This window comes from Pseudophryne corroboree, chromosome 2 (assembly GCF_028390025.1).
Source record: "Pseudophryne corroboree isolate aPseCor3 chromosome 2, aPseCor3.hap2, whole genome shotgun sequence".
NCBI lineage: Eukaryota > Metazoa > Chordata > Amphibia > Anura > Myobatrachidae > Pseudophryne > Pseudophryne corroboree.
Window position 1 is genome coordinate 1,040,404,459 of NC_086445.1, and position 27,606 is coordinate 1,040,432,064.

The 27,606-nt window shown below is 46.2% G+C and overlaps 1 protein-coding gene across 1 annotated transcript in view; it reads right to left on the reverse strand.

Annotated features, from left to right (window-relative positions):
• LOC135050363 (uncharacterized) overlaps positions 1 to 27,606 on the reverse strand; it is a 172,711-nt gene continuing 145,105 nt past the window's right edge. Inside the window, exons 2-8 of the transcript XR_010241607.1 lie at positions 5,135 to 5,242; positions 4,945 to 5,052; positions 4,755 to 4,862; positions 3,518 to 4,388; positions 3,062 to 3,434; positions 1,101 to 1,700; positions 1 to 132 (exon numbers count right to left, since the gene is read on the reverse strand). The gene's annotated coding sequence lies outside the window, so the exon portion shown is untranslated. The remainder of the gene's footprint in view (positions 133 to 1,100; positions 1,701 to 3,061; positions 3,435 to 3,517; positions 4,389 to 4,754; positions 4,863 to 4,944; positions 5,053 to 5,134; positions 5,243 to 27,606) is intronic.

Here is a 27,606-nt window from a genome sequence, read left to right on the forward strand (position 1 = left end):
AGTAAAAAAATATAAACAAAATGTAATCAAGCAATTTTTGTAACTGATCAATACAATTCAATAAGCCATGCAGGTGTTGGCGCATGTTTTCCAGAATGCCCCCAAAACTTGTTGGATCTCCAACTGCAACATCTGAAATTAAGATGCAACATAAACATTAATAACTTAATCACATTACTTATTATCCAAGCAAGGCACAAAGCACACTTAATGCCTAAGTGACTACATCATGGCTGCTTTAAGGATAAATCAGTAGCAGAACAACACACAAGCCTGCTCAGCAATGTTTTTGTATTTTTTACAAGAAAGTGTACCACACCATGGGGTACATTTACTACTACGGGAGTTCTATTTAAGATGGGACGTTGACCATAGCAACCAATCAAATTAAACATGTTATCTTGTAAAAGTGGACATAAAAATTACAATTATAATCTTATTGGTTGCTATGGGCAACATCCCATGTTAAAGAGAACTACCATCTTAGTAAATGTAACACCATGTTGGCATTCATTCACATCTGTAGTGAAGAGAATTAAAGTTTTGGAGGTTTGGTCCTGCATCATCACACTGCATATCAACATCTTCAGAAGGACTACATATCCTAGCATGCCCACACTACCTGAAAACCGCCTTTACTAAATAAGGTCAAACAGGTTTTGAAAAATACAATAAGCATTTTGTGAGTGTAACTTTCACACCACAAATCATTGTGTTGTTCGGCTGGCTAACAAAGTGAAACATGTGATTTGAAAGTGCAAACATTATGAATACACAGGCACAAGTGTAAAAGACTAACAACATACTAAACTCCACTCAGGTAGAAATGTTAGGCTGAAAACTGAGCACATATTAAACCATGTTGTCCTGGCAACCCTGTCGAACTAATGAGTGTCGACCTAGAGTGGACACACAAAACATTGCACACATAAACACTACATATAATGATACTCTCAAAAATTTCTATGCAACATGAACACCATCAATAATAACTCTAAATGTTTTCCTTGCTAGCTGATTTTCAACAGTACAACAGTGCATGTTTTTACATTGTAAGTGTAAGTAGGTAATATGTATTTTACAAATGTTAAAACACTTACTTTCCTCTGCAACATGATGCTCACCACTGAGTCCATCAGGGGCTTCTTCTGCCCATTCACTGGGTGGTGAAGGCAGCTGGATGGGGGAAGGAGGAGGGATTGGGGAAGGAGGAGGGATGGGGGAAGGAGGCTGGATGGGGGAAGGAGGAGGGATTGGGGAAGGAGGAGAGATGCGGTAAGGAGGAGGGATTGGGGATGTATTTTCTGAGGGTGGGTCTGATTGAGAGGGCGAGGGGGGCGGAGAGAATGTTTGGGGCGGAGAGAATGTTTGTCCAATAGAGGGTGAGGGGGGCTGAGAAGGGGAGTTGGAAGGAGAAGGAGAAGGGGACTGGGAAGGAGGAGAAGGGGGCACAGAAAGAGAAGGAGAGGTGGGCTGAGAAGGGGAGTGGAAAGGGGAGGGGGACTGGGAAGCTGAGGGGGACTGGGAAGCTGAGGGGGACTGGGAAGCTGAGGGGGAATGGGAAGCTGAGGGGGACTGGGAAGCTGAGGGGGACTGGGAAGGGGAGGGGGAGTGAGAAGGGGAGGGGGAGTGAGAAGGGGAGGGGGGCTGAGAAGGGGCCTGATGTTGCCTCCCTGCATCAGCTTGCCGTTGTGTTCGTCCTATAATGATATATGTATTATATTTTAGATTGCATGTTAATTTTCAGAAACACCATTTGTCAATTACACTGTTCTGTCCCATGTAAAAGACACAGGGCTTGTTTTTTTTTTTTATTCTTATGATTTTTAAAACTGTTCATGTTGTCCACAGCAACCAAAATGATTATACTAAACTTTTTTGATGCTCATTACTGAATCTATTCCATTGAGTCATATTGATTGGTATAGGCAACATCACCAGATCACTATTCAAGCCACCTTATTATATAGACACCACTGATCAAGTTATTTGGTACAGTTTCCAGCCTGGGTATTAATTCTGTACAACATGCACTTGTTTTGAATCACTTTGCTACAGTCAGTACTGTTTGCCCTAACCACACACACTGTCATATTTATTAAATTAGTTCAGTCAGTGTTGCAATTACAGACTACCACTTAGTGAAAATTTGCTAAATTTATGCTAATAATCTCTGTTATGTAATGTAACTTACTGCGTGCACGCATTTGCCGGATTTGCTGGCGGATCTCCGCCAACAGTTCCGGAGTCCTCCTGCGGAGATCACTCCATCTCCTCTCGAGTTGGATGATGGTCCGCCTGCTGCGGACGCGAGACCTCAGTAGGTGGCGGACCTCCGCGTAGGCCTCGCACTTAACCCGATTTGGGATAAAGCGCCCAACGCGGCCTACGCAGCGGTCCATCACCGCAACCAGGACGCTGAGCTCCCGCCTGGTGAAAGGTGCTGCACGCATCATGGCAATGGCGTTTTCCTTATTTGGGCATATATTTATAGTGTGTGTTAGCATGTGATTTGTCTAAAATCTATGCTGTCATTTCAATAAACTTTATTGATCTTTGCAATGCTGTGAAGAGCAGAGTGGTAATTTCGCACGAGCGGAAATACGCAGTCGCGGAAGAGGAAAAATCAAATAAAATTTGAACACACAACCAACAAATAAAACACCCACACAAACACAGACACACACACACACACTTTGTTTAAAATAAAAAAAATACTCTGTGTACTCACCACATTTTGTGTGATAATTCAGCTGCACAGTCACAAAGTGGCCAACATTTAGTTTCATTTTTTTTTTTTTTTTCATTAAAAACAGGATTAGATGAAAGAAAACTAATAAGGATACTATTTAGCAACATCACATTATTAGATTCTAAAATAAAACATTGTAAGCTTAACTTGTTTAAGGTTATTTTTAAAAAACATAATTACAGATTCCCACACACCCGATTAATTACACAATGACCTTACAATAGCAAGCCAAATTACATCGTAACAAAATGAGCATAAGCATACAGTGTTTTAGATTATTTTCGAAAAGTAAATCAAAATACACTATACCTGAAATATTCTTCAACAATGCTTGCCCTGACTTGGCTTCCCCTCCGTGAAACACTCCCCCCACCGAATCGACGGACAACCCCTGGCTCCTCATCTGGCAATTCCTCTGTCTGAGGAAGCTCTACGCTACTCCTTACCGCGATGTTATGTAGTATAGCACACAGGACCACTATTTTACTTGCCATCTCCGGCGAATACATGATGTCGCCACCAGTGCGGTGGAGCACACGAAAACGGTCTTTAAGGACCCCAATTGTGCGCTCCACCAGCTGTCTAGTGGCAGTAAGCGCGGAGTTAAATTCCGTCTGTGGTCCTGGCCTGGGATTACGGTAAGGAGTCATGAGCCAGGGGGTGCAAGGATATCCACGGTCTCCTGTTTGAGGAGAAAAAAAAATTATAAAGAGTATATTCCTAAAATTGTTTAAAAATGGCAGGAAAATATGTAGGCCAACTCACCCAATAACCACATGTCTGCTCGTTGTCTTGATCTTAATCTGTGCCATATCCCTGATTGTCTAATGACATAAGCATCATGCGAGTTTCCGGGAAACTTGGCATTCAGGGAAAGGATCTGGAGGGATGGCCCACAAACAACCATTACATTCAGATAATGAAACAGTTTCCTGTTTCTATAAATTTCTTCATTATGTCTTGGTGGCACAATAGCTACATGTGTGCCATCCACAACCCCAATAACATGTGGGAAGCGACTACCACCTTCCTTAAATTGCCGCTTCACCACATCTAGGGCACCATCATCCAGAGGCATAGCAATAAATTGCTTCACGCGCTTTATGAAAGCCTGGCTGACACGCCGCAGGACCTTACTGAACTGGCCCTGCGACATGCCAACCAGGTCTCCAACAACATGCTGAAATGACCCTGTGGCCAAAAAATGTAACACAGCAAGGAATTGTGTCAATGGTGGTATTGCTGTAGGATACCGAATTGAAGATTCCAGATCACTCTCTATTATGGAGAGAGTGTCTAGGATTAGATGTGGTGGCAGCCTGTATCTACGCACAACAACATCATCTGGCATCCCAAAAAGTATGACACGGGTGCGGAAAATTGGTGGCCTAGCACGCCTCCGTTGCCTTGGTTGATGAGGAGCCGGTTGTGGTTGTGGGGCTGGCGGTTGGGGTGGGAGTGCTGCGGTGGGTTGGGGTGGGAGGGCTTCTGCTGCCACAAACACTGACATCACACACTTAAAAAATTTTTAAAAAGATATGGTGAATAAGACAAATGCAATAAAAAAACAAAAAAACCATAATATTTTAATTAAAAACGGTGTGTCAACTTACTGCAGGAGCATACGACATTTTTTCTGGATTCAATTCCAGAACAATTTGAAATTGAGACAAAAAAGGAAAAACACAAATTAAAAGTGAGAAACCTACATAGTTTATTGAAAATACAACACAAATATGTCAACCTACCAAACAGACAAATAATGAGAGCATCAAATACATAACAAACACCTAAGTATAAATTAAGAAAAATAGGTTATACATCTAAAATAGAATCACAACAAAATTTAGCCCTTTAGTAGCTATTACAGGCAAGAACAGCACTACTTTGCTGAACAATCCTGGGAAAAATTAGTTAATTTATTATAAAGATGGATGACAAACATAAGCAAAACACTTTGAACAAACACAAACAGCCACAAACACAGGCCAAGGGGACTTACCTGCTCCTCCAAAAACAACAGAAGATTAGTGTTGTAAGGCACACCAAACAAATAAAGTGTAAGTGATTCCAAATAAAATAACGGGATAATTCTCCCAAAATAAGACACCTACAAGAGACACAAAATGACAGTAAGCACACATAGAGCCCATTAACACAAACAGCCACAAACACAGGCCAAGGGGACTTACCTGCTCCTCCAAAAACAACAGAAGATTAGTGTTGTAAGGCACACCAAACAAATAAAGTGTAAGTGATTCCAAATAAAATAACGGGATAATTCTCCCAAAATAAGACACCTACAAGAGACACAAAATGACAGTAAGCACACATAGAGCCCATTAACACAAACAGCCACAAACACAGGCCAAGGGGACTTACCTGCTCCTCCAAAAACAACAGAAGATTAGTGTTGTAAGGCACACCAAACAAATAAAGTGTAAGTGATTCCAAATAAAATAACGGGATAATTCTCCCAAAATAAGACACCTACAAGAGACACAAAATGACAGTAAGAACAACATTTTTACATTAGTCCACAAAACAGAAACACTAAAGCACAGGTTTTGTTTTATAAATTCACAATCAAAATATAGATTAACAACATTTAATATTTAATAAAAAACCAAAAAACATACATTGCAACAACAGAGTTGCATTTAACAACAAGACGATTGCACGAATACTCACAAACGGAACTTCGCAAAAAGTATGCAATACTGTCTATATGCTAAACGCGAACAAACGGGAAAATGTATGCTTGACAATTACTCACTGAGAAAAGCACAATAGCACCTTCACGCACGGCCCACAAACTCCAAACTGCAAAATCCAAACAACTCCAAACTCCAAACTACCAACACTCACAGCGTGCAAACTAGGCCCTTAAATAAGCAGTGCAATCATTAGCAAGATTACCATACTGTACACCTGTGTGAATGAACGCGCCGCACATAGGTATAAATAGGCACACACCTGGGCGTACACACGTCATCTCCAACATGGCTTCTCGTGAGGAATTAGCCACAGAGATGGACCGCATTGCACAGCAGCAGATGGCATTGGCGAAAAAACGCCTAGAGTGCCAGAGACGGATGTTGGAATACGCCTCTGCGGATTCTGAAGAGGCAGGACCTAGTACTCTGCAAATGTCAGCTTCTGAGCCCCAACAATTGAGTGGGGATACCCTGCCACAAACACATACTGGCCAAACTGAGGGAGAATCAGCATTAGCCACACAAACACAACAGACAGAAGCTGCTAGTGAGGAGGAAGATGGTGAGGAGCAACACGAAGAAACCTCACAGGCTACCTCCAGACGTAAGAAAAGACAGCCAGCATTCACTAAGAGGGAGTTGCGTGTCTTGGTCACGCAGGCCATGTCCAAAATACATAGAGGCCCCAAAAACATGGGTGCTGCTACAAAAGATCGCATCTGGAGGGACATCACACATTCTGTGACTGAAGTTGGCTCTGTCGTCAGAACATCGCAGGAAGTTAGACGACGGTAAGTGCATCTTGGCAGTCCATTCTCTGTGCTAAGTTGTTTTAAAAATGTAGTTACATGTGATGTTATGTATAGCAAACACAGACAGAACATGTGTCCTATATATTTACATACTCAAATAATAATACTCTACTTTGCCCCTCTTTCACAATACATATGTAGGTGGGCCGACTTCAAATCCCGCCTGAAGGCAAAGAGGTCTGCGGAGTGGAATGCCTCAAGGGCTACAGGGGGAGGACCATCTGTCGCTGTGGAGTTTACAGACTTGGAGGAGATGGCGATGGCCTGTGTCAGTTATGAGGAGGGCCAAGGGGTGTCTAATATGGACACGGACCTGCCTGAGATCCTGACGGGACATGACTTGCCAGGTAAGTTTACACATGTATTTGTCTGCAATTTAAACTGTATTTATAAAATAAAATCTAATTTTTTATTGTACTCTTTTCCCACACATTCTTCTATTTGCTTGCCACAAAACACAGCACAGGGGGATGATCAGTTTGAGTCACAGGAGGGTTATGTGGCTGAGGCTGAGGTGGAGGGACCTAGTGGGTCTGCCAGTGTGGGGCCACAAATCCCACCTCTGCAGGTTCCTACTGGCCCCCCCACCCAACCCTCTGCTATCCCGGAGATCCTGCTTGAAATCGCTAGGTATGGTGAGAGCCTAAATGCGTTTCAAGACGGGGTCCTCCGGGAGGTAAGCCAGATAGCTGTCCGGCTCACTGAGCACCGAACCAGTATTGAGCAAGGTGTTGCTCAACTCTGCCAAGGTCTGGCAGAGATCAGGCAGGGCCAAGAACAACTTGCCTCCTCATTCCAAAGCCTTGCAAATAACATCTTGCAAGGGCTCCAGGCCATCGCTGTCTCCCTTGCTCACAGTGGCAGAGAGCCACCCACATCGGCTCCCTCCCCTGCCCCTGCCCAGGAAGAACAGCCCACTGGGCAGGCCCAACGAAGGTCGCTCCGCAGACCAAGCCAAGAAGAACAGCCTCAGGCGGGGAGAAAAAAAAGAAAGTGATGTCTCTCCAGATGGGCAGCACCCATGTTTTTCATGTTGCCTCTATGTTATTTTGGAGTTGGCTTGTGTGGCCAGAATGGATAACTCCCTCTTAGTGAAATGTATTATTTATGTTTGGAGGTATTGTAGCCTGTGAGTTTTTTTGTATAAACACCAGAGCAATCTTCCTCTTACTAGTGTGCTATGTATTGTTGTGCTTGTGTGGTGGATCCTAATTCTTTCTCAGTTGGGGCAAAATTTTTGTGTGGCAGGGTGTGTAATATGTTTTATTTTTGCTTACAAATTATAATTTTGTCAGAAGCTGAATTTTGCAGAGTACTAAGTTCTGCTATATAATTTGTGTCAATGCCATATGCTTGCTGCTTGGTCCATCTCTGCCTGTGAGACTCACGTGTAGCCATGTTGTTTTCATGTTGTGAAATATTACTACAGTAATAAAAAATATTTAATTAAAAATTGTGCAGTTTATTCAAGGTAATGCATTAGGTAAATCTTAGTTCCAGAAAGATTAGGTCAGCATATAGACACTTGTGGACCAATCTGCAATTTCTACCAAAAAATTGCATCATCCAACAAATACAGGTATGCTTTGCACCACACTTTAATGTCCATATTAAGTAAACTGACACAACACTTTTTAGATTTATCTATGGTCAACAGGACATCATTTAAAACATTGTCAAATATTATAAACAAATATTAATGTTACATTTCTGACAAAATTAAAGTGTATGCTGCATTATGTGGGTGTCGGTTTCTTTTGCAAAAATGTTGCAGCTTTCAATTTAAATTTTTAATTATTTCACTTGTTTGTATTTGTTATTCTTACACACATTAAAACAATTTTAACAAATGTTTACACACCAACTTTAACACAAATAACAACCTTATTTGGCAGTGTGTGAGATTTATATGTGAGTAGAATAAACATGTAATGTTGGTTCAGACAATTGCTGTTTGCTAACTTTCATCTGCGCAGTAATTAACAAGTAATTGGCCATCAGATGAATGTGCTCTCCAATTAACAGCTAATTACTGCATACACACTTGTAACAGTACTTCGCAAATGTAGAGTAACTGCAGACCTACTCGGCTGCTGCGTGAAGGTTGCTACGGTTTCCTATGTTAGATTTAACAGCGACAAGGTTTAATTGCGAAAAACACGCCCATTGCGAGTTGCATACTCCCACACTGTACGCCCACTTTCACGCCCATGTCGGAGCATTGCGAAGTCTCGCCTCCGCCACTCCTCGTTTTCGTTTGCCAGTTACGTGTTGGTTTTTTTTTTGTATTTTTGCACTAATGTCGTACGGATGTACTCGCGCATGCGTATTCACGCTTTTGCGCATGCGCAGACACTTAGTTTTCGTACATTTGCGATGCGATGAATCTCTGCGATCAACTCGGAATGAGGGCCCATGTGCATTGCAGGTGGGGCAGGTGTAACATGTGCAGAGAGAGTTAGATTTGGGTGGGGTGTATTCAAACTGAAATCTAAATTGCAGTGTAAAAATAAAGCAGCCAATATTTACCCTGCACAGAAACAATATAACCCACCCAAATCTAACTCTCTCTGCACATGTTATATCTGCCCCACCTGCAGTGCGCATGGTTTTGCCCAACTGCTAACAAATTTGCTGCTACGATCAGGTCTGAATTAGCCCCATTATCCTTTACATTTTTGACTACACTGACTCTTCCAGGGGATTTTTAGTTAAGGAGATTGTACCGGTATACAACCACATAGCCTGATGCACTATAAGTACAGTAATACCAAATGAATAGTTTTTGGGTGCAAAAATCACATTCACACAAGGATTAATACCAGCTGGAGCACTACACAATGTAATCAATACTATAGTATCCACATTACTATTTAAAAATCTATGTGTGTTTTACTTCAATGGCAGCGATCGCACTCTGAAGGCTTTTGTGGAGAGCGCATGTGCGCACCCAGTAAGTCCCAGTGAGATGACTGGTGCAATCGCGGGGCAGAAGGGGGCATGCCAACGGCGTTAGTACGCTGTTGGTGGGGCGCGGTCTGGACAACGCAGGCACGTCCAGTCCATTGTGGGAGTGGACCGTGGCGGCTGCGTGACATCACACGCAGCCACTGCGACCCAGATTGTGGTGGGTAGCAGCCTGCGTGCGCAGCTAGGGTGCGCAGGCAGCAAACTACTTGGTAGTCAGGGAGCTACTTGGTGGGTGCGAAAGCTTCACCGCTGTGTAATGCTTCCGCACCCGTGCGGGGAGGGAGTAGGGCCTGACATGAGGGGCGGACTAGCCCTGTGCTGGGCGTCCCCCCGCATGTCAGAGAAACTGATCATAGATATGCTAAATTTAGCACATCTACGATCAGGTCTGAATCATCCCCAAAGTTTCTTGTTTTGGAGAATGTTGCAGGAACATTTACACTCATCGTTCTTCCGGTGGCAGCATTTAGTCTGATTCCTGTAGTTCCAACGGATAAATAAATCTGAAAAATATAGAAACAATGGCGCCCTCTAGTGTAGTATCTTTGAATAGATTTGTTAAATTTGCAAATTCAATCACAAAGTTCTCATGTACCATAAATAAAATAATTAGAGTAAATATAATGAAAAATATATTCCTGTACGGGGTCAATTATGACCCCTAGCGTCTGTGCCACAATGCTGTGCGGTGCGCAATGACGTCATCGCGCACCGCACAGCAAAGGTCCTCTCCACGAAGAGAAACTAGACGCGTAGCGTCTGGTTCCCTTCACAGCAGGGGGGGGCACAGCGGTGGGCACAGTGGCGGATCTTGCCATGGTGCGGCGCCCTCCAGAAGGCAGCGCCCCGGGCAAAAGTCCTGCCTGCCCGTGGCAAGATCCGCTACTGTGTATATACATACACATATGGATACAGACACATACAGAAGGACACACAGAGACACAAACACGTATACAAATGGACATAGCAACACAGACACAAATACACACATGGACACAAACTCACAGACACACACGTATACACACACACAAATATATATACACACGGATGTACACGCACATACAAATATACACAGTATAACCTTTGTCTATGTCTACATACATGCATATAACCTTGTCTATGTATAAAGATGACTGTCAATCAGCAGTTTCATTAGAAGAATATCACTTTAAACAAACAATTGTCTAATTGATAATATGAGTGTGACAGGTAATGTGGTTATGTACAGCTACAGGCAGGTCAGTAATTATAGTAATGAGAATTATTACAGCAATGACCCACAGTAATCCTCTCTGTGACAGGTAATGTGGTTATGTACAGCTACAGGCAGGTCAGTAATTATAGTAATGAGAATTATTACAGCAATGACCCACAGTATTCCTCTCTGTGACAGGTAATGTGGTTATAGCTGAGTTATTCCCCTAAGGGCTGGCTGAAAATCATATTTCATTTCCTTCACTAAAGCCGCAGAAGCAGATGATATGATATATGACATGTATTCCCCCCGTACAGGAAGGAGTCCCCGCCCGCTGCTGGTAAATGTCATTTATCATTGATCGGATTTACAATGGGATCTTGGCGCGATATTAGCAGAATGTGATCACATCGAAAGAATATATCACCCAGCACCGGCAGATTCGGGGGTCCATAATCCCAGAGAAGTGCCCAGTGTGGTGACGAGGGTACTGCACGTGCCCGGTTACGCTGACCGCCATGCACAGCGGCCATGCACAGCGGCCATTTCCGGCGGAGGGTTCCTTGACGCCAAAGGAGCTCACACCCAATATGGGTTATGGCAGCTGAGAGAATGATAACTACTCTGTAAGTGAGGTTGCAGCGGCCTGATTACATGTGTCATGTAACAATGGATTTTTAATTATTTGTTCTAAAGGTTTTTATAGAAATGTAACAAATGACTTTATAAGACCGAGAGGTTGATTGCTTGTATCAGGTGTCTTTTGGTGAGAGGGTTCCTTTTCAGAGGAAGGAGGAGGATAGTAGCCCCTATCACTTCAAACCATCACCAAACTAAAGGATAAGATCTGTGTAATAACATTGGACAGTTTATAATAAGGTGGTTTGCACCAGTGGACACTTTCTACAATCCTGAAGGCAGCACCCCCAGAGATTTTGTTATAAGAATATGGATTTGGGTTTCTGGCCAACAGAGGATCATCCCAAGGAAATGGCAGAATTCTTCAAAATTCTTTGAAATTGTGTGTATTACAAACTAATGTACATATCACAGCCACAACATAAGAGGACACTTCTAAAATAGCACATATGTCGTGCACACATAGGGGGTTATTCCGAGTTGATTGTAGCTGCTAAATTTAGCACAGCTACGATCGTAAATTCAGACATGCGGGGGGACGCCCAGCACAGGGCTAATCCACCCCGCATGTCAGTGCTGCCCCCCCCCCCCCCCCGCACAAATACAAAAGCATCGCACAGAGGTAACTGTACACATGTATTGCAGAGAGTCCGCACTTTGGACGGTCTCCCAGCATCCACTACGGACTACGAGAAATAGAATTACCGGTGAGTAAATTCTTATTTTCTCTGACGTCCTAGTGGATGCTGGGTACTCCGTAAGGACCATGGGGATTATACCAAAGCTCCCAAACGGGCGGGAGAGTGCGGATGACTCTGCAGCACCGAATAAGCAAACTCAAGGTCCTCCTCAGCCAGGGTATCAAACTTGTAGAATTTTGCAAAAGTGTTTGAACCCGACCAAGTAGCAGCTCGGCAAAGTTGTAAAGCCGAGACCCCTCGGGCAGCCGCCCAAGAAGAGCCCACCTTCCTCGTGGAATGGGCTTTTACTAATTTAGGATGCGGCAGTCCAGCCGCAGAATGTGCAAGCTGAATCGTGCTACAGATCCAGCGAGCAATAGTCTGCTTTGAAGCAGGAACACCCAGCTTGTTGGGTGCATGCAGGATAAATAGCGAGTCAGTTTTTCTGACTCTAGCCGTCCTGGAAACATAAAGTTTCAGGGCCCGGACTACGTCCAGCAACTTGGAATCCTCCAAGTCCCTAGCAGCCGCAGGCACCACAATAGGTTGGTTCAAATGAAACGATGATACCACCTTAGGGAGAAATTGGGGACGAGTCCTCCATTCTGCCCTTTCCATATGGAAGATCAGATATGGGCTTTTACAAGACAAAGCCGACAATTCTGACACACGCCTAGTCCAAGTTAAGGCCAAAAGCATGACCACTTTCCACGTGAGATATTTTAGCTCCACGGTCTTAAGTGGCTCAAACCAGTGGGATTTTAGGAATCCAACACACGTTAAGATCCCAAGGTGCCACTGGAGGCACAAAAGGGGCTGAATATGCAGCACCCCTGTAACAACGTCCGAACTTCAGGCAGTGAAGCCAGTTCTTTTTGAGAGAAAAAGGGATAGGGCCGAAATCTTGGCCTTTATGGATCTTAATTTTAGGCCCATAGTCACTCCTGACTGTAGGAAGTGCAGGAATCAACCCCGCTGGAATTCCTCTGTAGGGCCTTCCCGGCCGCACACCAAGCAACCTATTTTCGCCATATACAGTGAAAAAGTCTTGCTGTCACGTCTTTCCTAGCCTTTATCAGCGTAGGAATAACTGCATCCGGAATGCCCTTTTGCGCTGATCCAACGCAGCCACGGTAAGTCTTGGATCAGACAGGGTCCCTGTTGCAACATGTCCTGACTGAGAAGGCAGAGGCCATGGGTCCTCTGAGAGCATTTCTTGCAGTTCTGGGTACCGATTCCTTCTTGGCCAATCCGGAGCAAAGAATATTGTTCACACTCCTCTGTTTATTACAATTCTCAGCCCTTGGGTCTGAGAGGAAGAGGAGGGAATATATAGACCGACTGGAACACCCACGGTGTTTCTAGTGCGACCACAGCTATCGCCTGAGAGTCCCTTGACCCAGCGTAAAACCTTTTTTATCTTTTTATTGAGGTGGGACGCCATGTAGTCCACCTGAGGCAGTTTCCATCAATTTGCAAAACTGCGTGAAGACTTCCTGATGAAGTCACCACTTTCCCGGGTGGAGGTCGTGCCTGCTGAGGAAGTCTGCTTCCCAGTTGTCCACTCCCGGAATGAACACTGCTGACAGTGCGCTTACTTGATTCTCCGCCCAGCGAAGAATTCTGGTGGCTTCTACCCTCGCCACCCTGCTCCTTGTGCCGCCCTGGCGGTTTACATGAGCCCCTGCGGTCTGACTGGATCAGAACCGGTTGGTCGCGAAGCAGGAACTCCGCTTGACTTAGGGCGTTGTATATGGCCCTTAGTTCCAGGATATTGATGTGAAGGCAAGTCTGTTGGCTTGACCACAAACCTTGGAATTTTCTTCCCTGTGTAACTGCCCCCCACCCTCGGAGGCTTGCATCCGTGGTCACCAGGACCCAGTCCTGAATGCCGAATCTGCGGCCCTCGAGAAGGTGAGCACTCCGCAGCCACCACAGGAGAGACACCCTGGCCCTGGGGGATAGGGTGATTAACCGATGCATCTGAAGATGTGATCCGGACCACTTGTCCAGTAAGTTCCATTGTCCTTGCATGGAACCAGCCGAAGGGGATGGCCTCGTATGATGCCATCATCCTTCCCAGGACTCGAGTGCAGTGATGCACTGACACCTGTTTTGGTTTTCAATGGATTCCTGACCAGTGTCATGAGCTCCTGAGCTCTCTCTATCGGGAGATAAACCCTCTTCTGGTCTGTGTCTAGGATCATGCCTAGGCGAGGCAGATGAGCTGTAGGAACCAACTGCGACTTCGGAATATATAGAATCCAGTCGTGTTGCCGTTTCACTTCCAGAGAAGGTGATACGCTGTCCAGCAACTGCTCTCTTGATCTCGCTTTTATGAGGAGATCATCCAAGTATGTGATAATAGTGACACCTTGCTTCCGCAGGAGCACCATCATATCCGCCATTAACTTGGTGAAATTGGTAATGACAATCCCGTACCGCAATTCTGAAGTACGCCTGATGAGGTGGATAAATGGGGACACGAAGGTATGCATCCCTTATGTCCCGATTCATTTCAGGCTTGCAATGACCGCTCTTAGCGATTCCATCTTGAACCTGAACCTTTTCAGGTATATGTTCAGGGATTTTAATTCAATATGGGTCTAACCGAACCGTCTGGTTTCGGGATTATAACATGGTCAAATAATAACACCCTCTTGTTGAAGGAGGGGACCCTTGACCACCACCTGTTGAAGATACAATTTACGAATTGCAGTTAACACTGGCTCCCTCTCTTGGGGGGAAGCCCGCCGGGTCCTCGGTGAGGGGGCATCTTCTCACAGTCCAGCCTGTATCCCTGCGATACAATTTCTATTGCCCAGGGATCTAACAGGGAGTGAACCCACTTGTGGCTGAACTTACGAAGGCGTGTCCCCACCGGGCCTAGCTCCGCCTGTGGAGCCCCAGCGACATGCGGTGGATTTTTGTAGAGGCCGGGGAGGATTCTGTTCCTGGGGACTAGCTGTGTTGCACAGCTTCTTTCCTCTGCCCCCGGCTCTGACAAGAAAGGACGCACCTCAGACTTTCTTGTTTCTTTATTCGAAAAGCTTCATTTAATAATGTCGTGCTTTCCTAGGCTGTGCAGGAATATAGGGCAAAATATCAGAATTACCAGCTATAGCTGTGGAGACCAGGCCCGAGAACCTTTCTCCACACAATCCTTAGCCTTCCATATGCCTCTTAAGTCGGCATCATCTGTCCAATGTATATTCTACAGGACACGTCAAGCAGAAATCGACATAGCTTTTGTCTCTAGGACCCAGTATACTCATGTCCCTTTGGGCATGCTTTATAATTATATATCTATCACTTAAGACAGCATTTGTATCTGTGGAGTAACTCCCGGCCAGCTCAGCTCCTGCGGCTGGCCGGGAGTTGTGTGTCGCCTCCACTGGCAGCAGCGGCTGTGTGAGACGTCACGCAGCCGCCGTGCCACGCCCCCCCAATGGTCCGGCCATGCCTGTGTTGGCCGGACCGCGCCTACTAAACGGCGGCTTAACGCCGCCGTTCAGCTAAATCCCGCCCAGCGGCCGCCTCTGTCTCAGAGTCGATCGCTGGGCACCGACGACTGCCATGCGCCGGCGCACTGCGGCGTCAGCGCATGCGCAGTTCCAACCCGATCGCTGAGCTGCGACAAACTGCAGTGAGCGATCGGATCGGAATGACCCCCATAGTACATTAGTTAATATTCAGTTCAGTGCTATTGAGATACAGGAGTTGGTCCTCCTTCAACACTTTTATTTACAGCCTGTGGTTATATCACTCCTACAAGTGTATCCTGCTATTCGGCGAAATGCTAAGACACTGTGGTGCTGTGGTTTACATGTGGGAGTTAATTGCAGTTTGACATTCAGCCTCCTCTGATCATGGCTTGTACAATGCTATTTTGGGTGACACAAGATATTTACAGTGAGGAGAGAAGGTGAAATTCAAGTTAGTACCTACTGTACGTGGCAACCACAGCCTTACAGTGCACCTGAGCCACTGGCACAAACAGGCACTACATCACAGGGAGGGTAAAACTACTATATAACATGCAATACATATTGTTTAGGTTAAGAACAGTGTTAAAACTTCCTATCAGAAATAGCAAACATTCTTCAATTTTTGTTTTATTTATTAGACACCCTCATCAGTTCCACATTATCCACCTTTCAAATATGTACTCTTCAATTTCCTACTTTTTATTATTTCAGGGGTTGGTACTTTAATGAATAATCTTTCCTGATATGTGAATCACTATTTGCAGAGCTAAGTTACATCCCTGAGATCCTACATTCAGATAATATGCACGGTCTCAATATCACTCATTGTATATACCATGGGTGGAGTCATAATAATTTCTTTAATTTTTATGTGCAAGAATTTTACACTCATGTTCCACATGCTTGTGAAGTACAATCAATTGATATCTAATGATGATAAAGTCTCTTGGACCCTGTGACTGTTACAGTATCTTGACTCACAATTACTGTATTTTCTGATTGATGCATGTCACTAACTTCTGGGAACCGCTATGGGCACTCCGTTCACCCCTAGTTTTGTCAACCTTTAGGGAAATTTATAAATTCCAACAAATATTTGCACTATAGTGGTGGTTGATAACATTGATGTCAAGGGACTTTTCACAAAGTCAAATCAGGAGTCTTAAAATGAACTGTACTTTTGAATCAGAACTTGACAGATGTTTAAAGATGTTATCTATAGAGGTATGTGAATACCCTTTGGGGCGAGGATTTGCTAGAAATAAAAAAGGTAGCTAGGAATTTGTTATCAAAACCAAAAAATAAGATTTTACTCACCGGTAAATCTATTTCTCGTAGTCCGTAGTGGATGCTGGGAACTCCGTAAGGACCATGGGGAATAGCGGCTCCGCAGGAGACTGGGCACAACTAAAGAAAGCTTTAGGACTACCTGGTGTGCACTGGCTCCTCCCTCTATGACCCTCCTCCAGACCTCAGTTAGGATACTGTGCCCGGAAGTGCTGACACAATAAGGAAAGGATTTGGAATCCCGGGTAAGACTCATACCAGCCACACCAATCACACCGTATAACTCGTGATATTATACCCAGTTAACAGTATGAAATATATCTGAGCCTCACTAACAGATGGCTCATAACAATTTCCCTTTAGTTAGGCAATAACTATATACAAGTATTGCAGACAATCCGCACTTGGGACGGGCCCCCAGCATCCACTACGGACTACGAGAAATAGATTTACCGGTGAGTAAAATCTTATTTTCTCTGACGTCCTAGTGGATGCTGGGAACTCCGTAAGGACCATGGGGATTATACCAAAGCTCCCAAACGGGCGGGAGAGTGCGGATGACTCTGTAGCACCGAATGAGCAAACTCAAGGTCCTCCTCAGCCAGGGTATCAAACTTGTAGACTTTTGCAAAAATGTTTGAACCCGACCAAGTAACAGCTCGGCAAAGTTGTAAAGCCGAGACCCCTCGGGCAGCCGCCCAAGATGAGCCCACTTTCCTCGTGGAATGGGCTTTTACAGATTTAGGGTGCGGCAGTCCAGCCGCAGAATGTGCAAGTTGAATCGTGCTACAGATCCAGCGAGCAATAGTCTGCTTAGAAGCAGGAGCACCCAGCTTGTTGGGTGCATACAGGATAAATAGCGAGTCAGTTTTCCTGACTCCAGCCGTCCTGGAAACATATATTTTCAGGGCCCTGACTACGTCCAGTAACTTGGAGTCCTCCAAGTCCCACGTAGCCGCAGGCACCACAATAGGTTGGTTCACATGAAAAGCTGATACCACCTTAGGAAAGAATTGGGAACGAGTCCTCAATTCCGCCCTATCCATATGAAAATCAGATAAGGGCTTTTGCATGACAAAACCGCCAATTCTGATACACGCCTGGCCGACGCCAAGGCCAACCGCATGACCACTTTCCACGTGAGGTATTTTAGCTCTACGGATTTAAGTGGCTCAACCCAATGCGACTTCAGGAAATCCAACACCACGTTGAGATCCCACGGTGCCACTAGAGGCACAAACGGGGGCTGAATATGCAGCACTCCCTTAACAAAAGTCTGAACTTCAGGCAGTGAAGCCAGTTCTTTTTGGAAGAAAATGTACAGAGCCGAAATCTGGACCTTAACGTAACCCAATTTTAGGCCCGTAGTCACTCCTGACTGTAGGAAGTGCAGAAATCGACCCAGTTGAAATTCCTCCGTTGGGGCCTTCCTGGCCTCACACCAAGCAACATATTTTTGCCATATGCGGTGATAATATTTTGCGATCACATCTTTCCTAGCCTTAATCAGCATAGGAATGACTTCCTCCGGAATGCCTTTTTCCTTTAGGATCCGGTTTTCAACCGCCATGCCGTCAAACACAGCCGTGGTAAGTCTTGGAACAGGCAGGGCCCCTGCTGCAGCAGGTCCTAACTGAGCGGCAGAGGCCATGGGTCCTCTGAGATAATTTCTTGAAGTTCTGGGTACCAAGCTCTTCTTGGCCAATCCGGAACCACAAGTATAGTTCTTACTCCTCTCCTTCTTAGTATTCTCAATACCTTGGGTATGAGAGGCAAAGGAAGGAACACATACACCGACTGGTACACCCACGGTGTTACCAGAGCATCCACAGCTATCGCCTGAGGGTCCCTTGATCTGGCGCAATATCTTTATAGCTTTTTATTGAGGCGGGACGCCATCATGTCCACCTGTGGCCTTTCCCAATGGTGTACAATAATTTTGAAGACTTCTGGATGAAGTCCCCACTCTCCCGGGTGGAGGTCGTGCCTGCTGAGAAAGTCTGCTTCCCAGTTGTCCACTCCGGGAATGAACACTGCTGACAGTGCTAACACATGATTTTCCGCCCATCGGAAAATCCTTGTGGCTTCTGCCCTCACCATCCTGCTTCTTGTGCCGCCCTGCTGGTTTACATGGGCGACCGCCGTGATGTTGTCTGACTGGATCAGCACCGGCTGGTGTTGAAGCAGGGGTCTAGCCTGACTTAGGGCATTGTGAATGGCCCTTAGTCCCAGACTATTTATGTGTAGGGAAGTCTCCTGACTTGACCATAGTCCTTGGAAGTTTCTTCCCTGTGTGACTGCCCCCCAGCCTCGAAGGCTGGCATCTGTCGTCACCAGGACCCAGTCCTGTATGCCGAATCTGCGGCCCTCTAGAAGATGAGCACTCTGCAGCCACCACAACAGCGACACCCTGGCCCTTGGAGACAGGGTTATCAGCCAATGCATCTGAAGATGCGACCCTGACCACTTGTCCAACAGATCCCACTGGAAGATCCTTGCATGGAACCTACCGAATGGAATTTCTTCGTAAGAAGCTACCATCTTTCCGAGGACTCGCGTGCATTGATGCACCGACACCTGTATTTGTATTAGGAGGTCTCTGACTAGAGATGACAACTCCTTGGCCTTCTCCTCCGGGAGAAACCCTTTTTCCTGTTCTGTGTCCAGAACCATACCCAGGAACAGTAGACGCGTCGTAGGAACCAGCTGCGACTTTGGACTATTCAGAATCCAGCCGTGCTGTTGTAGCACTTCCCGAGATAGTGCTACTCCGACGAACAACTGCTCCCTGGACCTCGCCTTTATAAGGAGATCGTCCAAGTACGGGATAATTATAACTCCCTTTTTTCGAAGGAGTATCATCATTTCGGCCATTACCTTGGTAAATACCCTCGGTGCCGGGGACAGACCAACGGCAACGTCTGGAATTGGTAATGACAGTCCTGTACCACAATTTTGAGGTACTCCTGGTGAGGAGGGAAAATGGGGACATGCAGGTAAGCATCCTTGATGTCCAGTGATACCATGTAATCCCCTTCGTCCAGGCTTGCAATAACCGCCCTGAGCGATTCCATTTTGAACTTGAACCTTCGTATATAAGTGTTCAAGGATTTCAATTTTTAGAATGGGTCTCACCGAACCGTCTGGTTTCGGTACCACAAACATTGTGGAATAGTAACCCCGGCCTTGTTGAAGGAGGGGTACCGTGCTTATCACTTGCTGGAAGTACAGCTTGTGAATTGCCGCCAGTACTACCTCTCCTCGAGGGCAGCAGGCAAGGCTGATTTGAGGTAAAGGCGAGGGGGAGTCGCCCCGAAACTCCAGCTTGTATCCCTGTGATACTACTTGCAGAACCCAGGGATCCACCTGTGAGCGAGCCCACTGGTCGCTGAAGTTCCCGAGATGCGCCCCCACCGCACCTGGCTCCACCTGTGGAGCCCCAGCATCATGCGGTGGACTCAGAGGAAGCGGGGGAAGATTTTTGATCCTGGGAACTGGCTGTCTGGTGCAGCTTTTTCCCTCTTCCCTTGTCTCTGTGCAGAAAGGAAGCGCCTTTAACCCGCTTGCTTTTCTGAAGCCGAAAGGACTGTACCTTATAATACGGTGCTTTCTTAGGCTGTGAGGAAACTTGAGGTAAATTTTTTCCTTCCCAGCTGTTGCTGTGGATACGAGGTCCCAGAGACCATCCCCAAACAATTCCTCACCCTTATAAGGCAGAATCTTCATGTGCCTTCTAAAGTCAGCATCGCCTGTCCACTGCCGGGTCCCTAATACCCTCCTGGCAGAATGGACATTGCATTGATTCTGGATGCCAGCCGGCAAATATCCCTCTGTGCATCCCTCATATATAAGACGACATCTTTAATATGCTGTATGGTTAGCAAATAGTATCCCTGTCCTGACAGGGTAATAGACCACGCTGCAGCAGCACTATCCATGCTGAGGCAATTGCAGGTCTCAGTATAGTACCTGAGTGTGTATATACAGACTTCAGGATAGCCTCCTGCTTTTTATCAGCAGGCTCCTTCAAAGTGGCCGTATTCTAAGACGGCAGTGCCACCTTTTTTGACAAACGTGTGAGCGCCTTATCCACCCTAGGGGATATCTCCCAACGTGACCTATCCTCTGGCGGGAAAGGGTACGCCATCAGTAACTTTTTAGAAGTAACCAGTTTCTTATCGGGGGGAACCCACGCTTCTTCACACACTTCATTCACTCATCTGATGGAGGAACAAAACACTGTCTGCTTTTTCTCCCCAAACATAAAACCCCTTTTTTTGTGGTACCTGGGTTAATGTCAGAAATGTGTAACACATTTTTTCATTGCCGAGATCATGCAACGGATGTTCCTAGTGGATTGTGTATATGTCTCAACCTCGTCGACACTGGAGTCAGACTCCGTGTCGACATCTGTGTCTGCCATCTGAGGTAGCGGGCGTTTTTGAGCCCCTGATGGCCTTTGAGACGCCTGGGCAGGCGCGGGCTTAGAAGCCGGCTGTCCCACAGCTGTTACGTCATCCAGCCTTTTATGTAAGGAGTTGACACTGTCGGTTAATACCTTCCACCTATCCATCCACTCTGGTGTCGGCGACATCACATTTATCGGCATCTGCTCCGCCTCCACATAAGCCTCCTCATCAACCATGTCGACACAGCCGTACCGACACACCGCACACACACAGGGAATGCTCTGACTGAGGACAGGACCCCACAAAGTCATTTTGGGAGACAGAGAGAGAGTATGCCAGCACACACCAGAGCGCTATATAATGCAGGGATTCACACTACCCACAGTGATTTTTCCCTTATAGCTGCTATAATACACAGATTTGCGCCTAAATTTAGTGCCCTTTGAGCTTGAAAACTACAGGGGAGAGCCTGGGGAGCTGTCTTCCAGCTGCACTGTGAAGAGAAAATGGCGCCAGTGTGCTGAGGGAGATAGCCCCGCCCCTTTTTCGGCGGACTTTCTCACGCTTTTTTATGGATCCTGGCAGGGGTATTTTTCACATATATAGCCTCTGGGACTATATATTGTGATTATTTTGCCAGCCAAGGTGTTAATATTGCTGCTCAGGGCGCCCCCCCCCCCCCCAGCGCCCTGCACCCATCAGTGACCGGAGTGTGAGGTGTACATGAGGAGCAATGGCGCACAGCTGCAGTGCTGTGCGCTACCTTGTTGAAGACCGAAGTCTTCTGCCGCCGATTTTCAGGACCATCTTCATGCTTCTGGCTCTGTAAGGGGGACGGCGGCGCGGCTCCGGGACCGGACGATCGAGGTCGGGCCCTGTGTTCGATCCCTCTGGAGCTAATGGTGTCCAGTAGCCTAAGAAGCCCAAGCTAGCTGCAAGCAGGTAGGTTCGCTTCTCTCCCCTAAGTCCCTCGTAGCAGTGTGTCTGTTGCCAGCAGATCTCACTGAAAATAAAAAACCTAAAATATACTTTCTTTTCTAGGAGCTCAGGAGAGCCCCTAGTGTGCATCCAGCTCAGCCGGGCACAAGATTCTAACTGAGGTCTGGAGGAGGGTCATAGAGGGAGGAGCCAGTGCACACCAGGTAGTCCTAAAGCTTTCTTTAGTTGTGCCCAGTCTCCTGCGGAGCCGCTATTCCCCATGGTCCTTACGGAGTTCCCAGCATCCACTAGGACGTCAGAGAAAAGGAGGCACAAAATAATGCAATACTGTTCATCACTAAATACATTATAATAACAAACCTGGACAGGTCAGAAAATTTCCCCAAAAGGTTTGCAAACTCATTAATCAGGTCTCGACTCTGAGAACAATTATTGCGATCAACCTGTTATACTTTTTTAAGAAAAAGAAAAACTTGAAATGTAACTTAGCCCTTAGTGGGTAGAAGCTGTTGAAACAGAATAACAGGAATCTATGTGGTCTGCCCCCAAACAACAAGGCTGCTGTATGTGTAATGGAGCAGTATGCTTAACGTGGTTCTATAGCATGAAGAGACCAGGAAATGACATCTTATGTTACGTATAAGTGATGAGATAAAATAAGTTGTCCGCTGTGTCCCTGCATACTGTATGTCACTTACGCTGTGCTCATGTCACCTGCAGTTTGTGCATTATGTTCTGTAGGGTAAACTTACCATTAAAGGCACAATTTAGAGAGCCCAGATTACATTATATAAATAAATATATTTTACATAGTGGGCGGGATGTACTATAAGTCATTGCCGCCCCCCCGCCGCCTACCGCAGCAATACTAATAGCATATGTACTAACATATGCGATTAGTAGCGCAATGCGGTATAGGAGGCCCCCGCGATCATGTCTTCAGGGGTCGGCGGGGGTCTCCGTCACTTCTCAGACCCGGGAGGTGACGTGCGCAGGGAGTCCCCGGGCTCCTCCTCCTCCCCCCTGCAGCCAGAAGGAGACAAGGCTGTGCTGCGGGGAAGAAGGAGGAGGGGGGCCGCACCAGCACACAGGTATGCGGCGCGGGGCGGCGGCGGGATGCGCCAGGATACGGCGGTGGCGGTAAGAATCCCATAGGCTTCTATAGGGTATCACCATAAAAAGATGGCGATACCCTATGGGGCAAAAACGCAGCGGTCGGGGGTTAGTACATATGAAAATGCGGTAAAACAGGGGTTTTACCGCATTTTCCCTTTAGTAAATCTCGCCCAGTGTCTGAAGGCACATTTCAGTACTCTATGGTATGGGGATGGGAGGGGGGGAAATGTACTAAACCTTGAGCGTGATAAAGTGGAGAGAGATAAAGAACCAACCAATCAGCTCCTAACTGCCAAGTTACAGGTTGTTTGAAAAATGACAGAAAGGAGCTGATTGGTTAGTAGTTTATCTCTCCCCACTTTGTCACTTACTAAATCTTAGTACATCTACTCGTATATAGATTATAAGCTCACTGGGGCAGGGACTGATGTGAATGGTGAAACATTCTCTGTGAAGCGCTGCGCAATATGTATGCTCTATATTAAAAACTGGTAATAAAAAAAGTGCAGCGTTTATTACTGAGGATTTGATTGGTGATTGAGGTACATGAGAGATGTGCTTATTAGTGTTATCAGCAGACATATTGGTGCTGATCATTCTACGTCCACAGAATTATGTGAAAACTGGATTTCTATTTTCATCTGTGCAATCAGTGGTGGCTCCAGAGCTGGGGCTGCAGCACCGGGTACAAAATTCACATAAGGGAGCCAGACCCACTGCCAGTAAGTGTCGGCCCCAGTGGCATCACAAAGGGGGTGTGGGGGTTGCGGCCCGCACCCAGGTGTCAACCTCCGAGGCAGGGCCTGCTCCAGACCTACTAGCACCCTGAGCGAGACATTTTGAAGCACCCCCTACCCTTCTAATGCGCGCACGCGCTCCTGAGAAAGTGGGCGTGGCCTTGCAACTTTATATGATCAAACTCTAAATATATATTTATTTTCACACCCCCTCTACACACACAATTAGCAGCCTTACATATAATGCCCACAGTAGTGTTCCTTACATATAATGTCCCCAGTATAGTGTCATATACACATAACGTTCCAGTATAGTGCCAGATATACATATGCCCCCAATAGTGCAGTGCCAGCTACACATTATATGCCCCCCAGCAGTGCCATGCCAGATACACATTATATGCCCCCAGCAGTGCCATGAGAGATACACATTATATGCCCCCAGCAGTGCCATGAGAGATACACATTATATGCCCCCAGCAGTGCTGCCAGATACACATTATATGCTCCCAGCAGTGCTGCTAGATACACATTATATGCCCCCAGCAGTGCTGCCAGATACACATTATATGCCCCCAGCAGTGCTGCCAGATACACATTATATGCTCCCAGCAGTGCTGCTAGATACACATATGCCCCCAGCAGTGCTGCCAGATACACATTATATGCCCCCAGCAGTGCTGCCAGATACACATTATATGCTCCCAGCAGTGCTGCTAGATACACATTATATGCCCCCAACAGTCCTGCCAGATACACATTATATGTCCCCAGCAGTGCTGTCAGATACACATTATATGCTCCCAGCAGTGCTGCTAGATACACATTATATGCCCCCAACAGTCCTGCCAGAAACACATTATATGCCCCCAGCAGTGCTGCCAGATACACATTATATGCCCTTAGCAGTGCTGCCATATACACATTATATGCCCCCAGCAGTGCCATGAGATGCACGTTATATGTCCCCAGCAGTGCTGCCAGATACATATTATACAGATACACACTATATATATATATATATATATATATATATATATATATAGTGAAAATAATCTGTTTTCTTTATTTTCTCACTCAGGTGGACAGCATCAGGTAAACTTCCAGCAGCATACCTTCACACCACAGGCAAGGTGTTCACAGGGGGTTGGGTATGGGTGACCGGTGCTTGGGATCCCGCTGGGATCATCCCGTTCCCAGGTTATAGCCAACAGTTCTATATTCACAGACACGTTGGTAATGCATCGACATGGCTTCCTAGTGTAAACCCCACACTCCCAGGCCTATTGGCCAACCAGCCGGTCCAGCATCAGAAGCAATGCATCTCTCCACTGAACACATACTTCAAGGCAGATGACTGGTGCTGTTAATTAATTGGCCTAGAGTCTGGCTAACAACTGATTGAGGAAAACCTGGACTGGACCCTTCAGTCCTGCTGCTGTTGCTATAAACCTGGGAAATCCTTATATTCCACATTAACCTCATGTGTAACTATGTGGTCCCTGCCACACTCGTCCGCCCTTAGCTTAAACCACCCTCGTGAAGCTAAGAACTTTTCAGGCGAGCTCCCTGCCTCGCCCACATCTATTTATGTCATCTGTCCAGGTACACAACCCTCCACCAATTTCCAGAGTTCATCTTCTTCCCCCTCCTCCTCCTCCACCCCTATCTTCACCATTTCCTGTTTCTGGCTAGGATTAAGGGTAACTTCAATGGGTACCTGACATTCTGGGGCTTTCTTGGCCACCAAAGAGTGCTGACCTGCACTCTTTTTACCAAGGTTTTGACAGGTTTACATGGTAGATTTTTATCTCCTTCTTTCTGCCCTCCTGATGAACCCTGTAATTAACAGGTCACACTGCTTATATGACCTCATAAGGGCCTCACCATTGAGAATACAAATTGCTTTCACTGGTGGGCATGAGAACCAGTACCTTGTCTCCTAGTTTAAAAGACTGGTTGAACGTGGTCACATCATAACTACTTTTTTACGCTGTTGGACCCTATCCATGTGCTCGTTCATGAGTGGCGCAATCTGCCTTAAACAGCCATACAAGTGGGGCACAAACTGAATGATGTTAGGTTCTTGGCATGACTGTTGTTCCAACCTTCTTTTAACAGATCTAAAATCCCTCTAGGTTGCCTCCCATAGAGGAGTTTGAAACTCTGTTGAGGATTGGGGCACCTCTTGTACTGCAAACATTAAATAGGGTAGGAGTAAGTCCCTATCTCCCTTTTCTTCAGACACCTCCCTTTTCATCATCTGTTTAAGCATCTGGTTAAGCGTTCTACCAGGCCGTCTGTTTGTGGGTGGTAAACTGAAGTATTAATCCTATTCACCTTTAACAGTCGGCACAAATCCTCCATTAGTTTAGAGACAAAAGGGGTACCTTGGTCTCTTTTGGTATTCCCAGGCGGGTATACAGTGTCAATAATTACCGGGCAATGGTGCTAGATTTCATATTACATAGTGGTATGTCCTCCAGGTATCTAGTGGCATAATCCACTGCCACTAGTATGTATTGATGCCCTCAAGCAGATTTCTCCACTGGACCTATCAGGTTCATACCAATTCTCTCAAAATACACAGAAATGACAGGGAGGGGAACCAGGGGCACCCTAAACCCTGGCCGGGGCACTGTCTTCTGACACACTGGGCATTCCTGACAATATGTTTTCACTGTGGCATGATTGCCTGGCCAGAAGAACCTTACCTGTATGCACTGGAGAGTTTTCTCCACTCCTAAATGGCCACCCCACAGATGCGTGTGTGCCCCCCCCCCCAATGCCAACTGCTCATGTTTCAGAGGAAATAATAACTGGTCTACCCTTTTACCCTGCAAAGAGGTTTAATGATACAACAAATCATTTTTCAAAATAAATTATGGAACACCTTGTGGTGGCAAAGCAGCATCCACTTGACCATTAACTACTACCACATTTTCAAAGGCATTAACCAGCTTTCTATTGTCCTGTTGGTCTCAGCCAAAGTCCTTTAAAAATACTTGCTCACCCATGGGGAACCACTGGGCCTCAAACTCCGTTTCCTCCTGCAGTCAATGGCCAAGGAGGCCTTCACGGTTGACAGGCTCTGGTAACCTATGGTTCCCAGATCCTATGATGCCTCAGCGGCTGCCACTTTCTGCTGTCATATCATGTAAACACCTCCTGAAGCAATGGAAAATCACGGCCCAGGATCAGTAGATAAGGTGGTCTGGAGGTCACTGTGGCAACCACCTTCACTCAGGGCTGCCAAGAGAAACCCTGGGCCCTGGTACAGTAACCTCTCGGCCCCTCCCCCCCCCCCCCCCGCTGCAGGAGGTGTGGCCACATCCTGTTAGTTGCATGGCTGCACCACTTTGGGGGCATGTCTAGCACAAAAGAAGCAACCACTCACAGGAGCATGACCTACCTCCCAGCGGTTGTGAAAAAAGTGTTCACTATTAGGATGGTGGGACAGTCACATAAAAGCTGCACTGGTTGCAGAGCGCAATCCCTTTGATCACTATCATTTTATGATAGAGGATCCGCCATTGTAATTTTGGGATAAAGGAAGCGTTATAGCGTGTAAGTGCAATCACTGTACACACACACACACACACACACACACACACACACACACACATACACTTGCCTATTTTTGAAAAAACATTTCAGGGAGATTGTGAAAGTGACACCTATCAGCGCTGATCTGTACTGCTACATATGAGAGGCGTGTCATAACAGTGATTTACATACCGAAGTAATTGAGCCCCAGAGTTACGCCAGGGACGTATCTAGAGAGGAGGGGACCTGTGTGCAGTCTCCGTGTGTGGGCGCCCCCCCCCCCCCCCACACACACACACACACACACATAACGGTCAGT